Below are 4928 nucleotides of genomic sequence, written 5' to 3'. Positions count from 1 at the left end.
CAATTTCGGCCGATGCCCCTAGAGCATATTCCAAAAATATTTTCATCATGCACACTTATTGATTAGTGTCAAATAAACAAGGTTTCTGAATACCTTGGTTATCCTCTAGTTGTTTCTTCACTTGGCCAAGTTCTCCTTCGGCCTGCTCTAGACTATGCTTTAGTCTGGATATTTCTGTAGCATGAGAGGCGGCAGTCGCTACAGACACTTGCTTATTAACAAAAAAAAGAGGTTAGATGTCAACAAATAAGTCTCCTACGAACATAAAATTGATCCTCTGTCTGGTTCTTCTTTTTTACCGAACAGTGTATCAGGGGCTACTATCTGTACTATGACACCTTCCATACCTCGAAGCCTCTTATAAGGCTAACACAGGACTCATTCAGTCCACTCTCGGCAGACTGAATCTTCTCAATCACCGCACCCATAAGAGCACGGTGTTCATCAATGATGGAGGCGCCCTTCAGCGCCTCCAATAAAGCATTCGGTGCCTCTAGTTGGACAAAGGTTGCCGATGGAATAGGCATGCCCCCTCCAGCCAACGAAGGCCGCCTGCCAGATTCTGGAGCCTTATTGGCCTCCGAGATAGTGTCCGACTGGGGGCTGAATTTAAGATAACCCCCGCGGTCAACGTCCACCGGAATCTTCTCTCCCGTGTGTCCGGACCCCGAAGTTTGGCCTTCTGGCATCGCCTTTGTGATGTTCCCCCCTCCATGGCCTGAGTCCTTCTAGGACGAAACCTCGGTGTCATTCGCATGACTGGGGGAGGGGGCCTTTGGGGGTCCCGCTCTCTATAGCATCCGAACCCAGCGAATCCTCCGATGAGGATTGTTCGGCGCGGGACCTCGCAGGACTGTAAAAAGTATGGCTCAGATAAAAATATTATGCCACGACGAGTCTGGATGCATAAGCGTGTTCAGAATTTATACTCATGAGTTCACCAAGGGCTAGACCCTGGGATCCCACTCCAGGCTGCTATCGGCGGTGGCAGTGGACTCCTCTGGAAGGGGAGTTTTTCTCCTCTTGGGGGACTCGGCCTCCAAGGATGTGGAGGCCGTCATTTTCTTTCTTTCCCCCATAGGGGATTCATCTTCCTCCACCTCCTCTTCGTCCTCTTCGGAGGAAGGATGGGCGTTGGAGTCTTCGGATTTTGTGTCTGGGGCCCCACGGCGATGGAGGCTGCCCCTGGTCTTCTTGACCTCTGCTTCGGTCTTCTTCTTCGGCGCCTTGTAAGGCGTCGGGACCAGCATCTTCGTCAGAAGTGGGCCGGCCGGTTCTTCTGGCAGCAGAGCCGGACAATAGATCCGCTCCACCTTCTTCGTCCAACCCTAGGAAAGTTGTGTGAAATATATTAGGCATTTTACTAAGGATATGCCAATACAACATATGAGTTCTCAACGTACGACTACTTACCAAACTTGCAGGGCGGGACAGTTGGTATCCGCAGTCCTCGGCGGAGTCCGACCATGGTTTGCCGGACTTGAAAAGCACCTTCCATATGCCCTCGTGCAAGGAGCCGAAGAGCTCTAGCAGGGTCTGGTGCTTGGATGGGTTGAACTCCCATAAATTGCAAGCCCGGTGTTGACAAGGTAGAATCTGGCGAATCAACATCATCTGGACTACATTTATGAGCTTGATGCTCTTATCCTCCATATCTTGAACGCGCGTCTGGAGCGTTGATAGTTCGTCAGACGAAGCCCAGTCCAGGCCCTTCTTGGGCCAGGACATGAGGCGCAGGGGTGCTTCGGGATCTAAAGTCCGGAGCAGCGGCCTAATCCTTGTCGCGTGGCTCAGTGATGTAAAACCACTGCTGCTGCCACTCCTTGGCGGAATCATTGAAAGTACCAGTTGGCCATGTAACATTGGGCATCCTACCCACCATGGCTCCTCCGCACTCAGCATGCTCGCCGCTCACTACCTTGGGCTTCACGTTAAACACTTTCAGCCATAAGCCAAAGTGTGGCGAGATGCGGAGAAAGGTCTCACACACGACGATGAATGTCGAGATGTTGAGGAAGGAATTTGGGGATAGATCGTGAAAATCAATCCCGTAATAATACATGATGCCGCGAACGAATGGGTGAAGGGGAAACCCTAGCCCGCGGACAAAATGAGGGAGGAATACCACCCTCTCGTGGGGCTCCGGGGAAGGGATGATCTGTCCCGCCATCGGAAGGCGGTGGCCAATTCTTTGGCCAGATATCCGGCCCCCCGAAGCTTTTTGATATCCTTCTCCCGGACGGTAGAGGCCATCCACTTGCCTCCTGCTCCGAATCTGGACATTTTCGGGAAGCCTTTGTGGGCGGACAGGATGAACGTTTGGGCACCAGGGCTCAAGCGAAAAAGAATGAGTGAGCAGAGGAAGAAGAGGGCGTGTGTGAAAAAGGAGAGTTCTTATCCCCTTATAAAGGCAGCAGGGATCTTGCACCTCCCCACTTTCCCAATAAGTTCACTTATTTTCCAAACGCCACGATTGATGGCATGGTTGGGTTACCCACACCCGTATTGATGGGGATCCCGTAATGAGGGGATATGATCTCTGCTTCGACAAGACGTGCCGATAAAACTGCCTCGTGATATGTGCGGCGGAAGGTTATGAGAAATGGTTCGAATAATGATCGGGCCGTGGCGTGATGTCATAAAAAGCTGTCAGCAGATTAGATTTGTGGAATAACATTCTCTCTACGATGGTATGTGGAAATTGTTTTACAGAGCCGGACACGATTCTCGTGTTCACAATCTTCTATGGAGTATTCGGGGGAGGAACCCGCCTTTCAATGCCGAAGACAATCTGCGCGCCAGACTCATCGTCATTGAAGCCGGGTTCATTGGCTACTGAGGGAGTCCTGGATTAGGGGGTATCCGGACAGCCGGACTATATACTTTGGCCGGACTGTTGGACTATGAAGATACAAGATTGAAGACTTCGTCCCGTGTCTGAATGGGACTCTCCTTTGCGTGGAAGGCAAGCTTGGCAATTTAGATATGTAGATCTCCTTCTCTGTAACCGACTCTGTGTAACCCTAGCCCCCTTCGGTGTCTATATAAACCGGAGGGTTTAGTCCGTAGGACAACAACAATGATAATCATAGGCTAGATTATAAGGTTTAGCCTCTTCGATATCGTGGTAGATCAACTCTTGTAATACTCACATCATCAAGATCAATCAAGCAGGAAGTAGGGTATTACCTCCATAGAGAGGGCCTGAACCTGGGTAAACATCATGTCCCCCGCCTCCTATTACCATTAGCCTTAGACGCACAGTTTGGGACCCCCTACCCGAGATCCTCTGGTTTTGACACCGACACCAATCATCTGCGACAATCGGCTCGGTGCTACTAGAGAACACCGGCGGATTCAACTTTAGAAAGCGGGCTAGGTGCTCAACACGGGGTGGTGGTGGTGGGTTGTTGTTGTTGTTGCCATGGTTCTGGTTCTGAACTAGTATCTGCATCAAGGCATTCTGCTTCTGGATCAATTGAGTGAGCTCCGGCGGGAAGGCAAATCAATTGTCACATCTCGAAGGCATCTGATAGGTTAGAAGGGGTGAGAAAACAGAATAGAATGAGGTCTAAGAGAGATTCACTACCCATAATGCTCATGATACAAACACAATCAATTTCACTTCATGTTGGGGAACGTTGCAGAAAATAAAAAAATCTACACTTCACCAAGATCAATCTATGGAGTCATCTAGCAACGAGAGAGAGGAGTGCATCTACATACCCTTGTAGATCGCGAGCGGAAGTGTTCAAGAGAACGGGGTTGAGGGAGTCATACTCATCGTGATCCAAATCACCGAAGATCCTAGTGTTGAACGGACAGCACCTTCGCGTTCAACACACGTATGGTTGGGGAAGACGTCTCCTCCTTGTTGATCCAGCAAGGGGGAAGGAGAGGGTGATGGAGATCCAGCAGCATGACGGCGTGGTGGTGGAAGTAGCGGCGATCTCGGCAGGGCTTCGCCAAGCTCAGCGAGAGGGAGAGGTGGTACGTGGGGAGAGGGAGGCGCCAGGAACTAGGGTGTGGCTGCTCTTCCTCCCCCCCCTCTTTATATAGGCGGCCTAGGGGGTGCGCCGGCCCCTAGATATCCCATCTCAAGGGGGGGGGCCTAGGGGGGACTTGCCCCCAAGTCAAGTGGGGCACCCCCCACCCCTAGGGTTTCCAACCCTAGGCGCAGGAAAGGCCCAAGGGGGGCGCACCAGCCCACCAGGGGCTGGTTCCCTTCCCTCTTCAGCCCACGGGGCCCTCCGGGATACGTGGCCCCACCCGGTGGACCCCCGGGACCCTTCCGGTGGTCCCGGTACAATATCGGTGACCACCGAAACTTTCCCGGTGGCCGAAACTGGACTTCCTATATACGATTCTTCACCTCCAGACCATTCCGGAACTCCTCGTGATGTCCGGGATCTCATCCGGGACTCCGAACAACTTTCAGGTTACTGCATACTAATATCTCTACAACCCTAGCGTCATCGAACCTTAAGTGTGTAGACCCTACGGGTTCAGGAATCATGTAGACATGACTGAGACAGCTTTCCGGCCAATAACCAACAGCGGGATCTGGATACCCATGTTGGCTCCCACATGTTCCACGATGATATCCTCGGATGAATCACGATGTCGAGGATTCAAGTAATCCCGTATACAATTCCCTTTGTCAATCGGTACGTTACTTGCCCGAGATTCAATCGTCGGTATCCCAATACCTCGTTCAATCTCGTTACCAGCAAGTCACTTTACTCGTACCGTAATGCATGATCCCATGACAAAATACTTGGTCACATTGAGCTCATTATGATGATGCATTACCGAGTGGGCCCAGAGATACCTCTCCGTCATATGGAGTGACAAATCCCAGTCTCGATCCGTGTCAACCCAACAGATACTTTCGGGGATACCCGTAGTATACCTTTATAGTCACCCAG

Source organism: Triticum dicoccoides, chromosome 3B, assembly GCF_002162155.2.
Source record: "Triticum dicoccoides isolate Atlit2015 ecotype Zavitan chromosome 3B, WEW_v2.0, whole genome shotgun sequence".
Taxonomy (NCBI): domain Eukaryota; kingdom Viridiplantae; phylum Streptophyta; class Magnoliopsida; order Poales; family Poaceae; genus Triticum; species Triticum dicoccoides.
The sequence above is the reverse complement of the archived record's forward strand: the minus strand, read 5'-3'. Positions refer to the sequence as shown.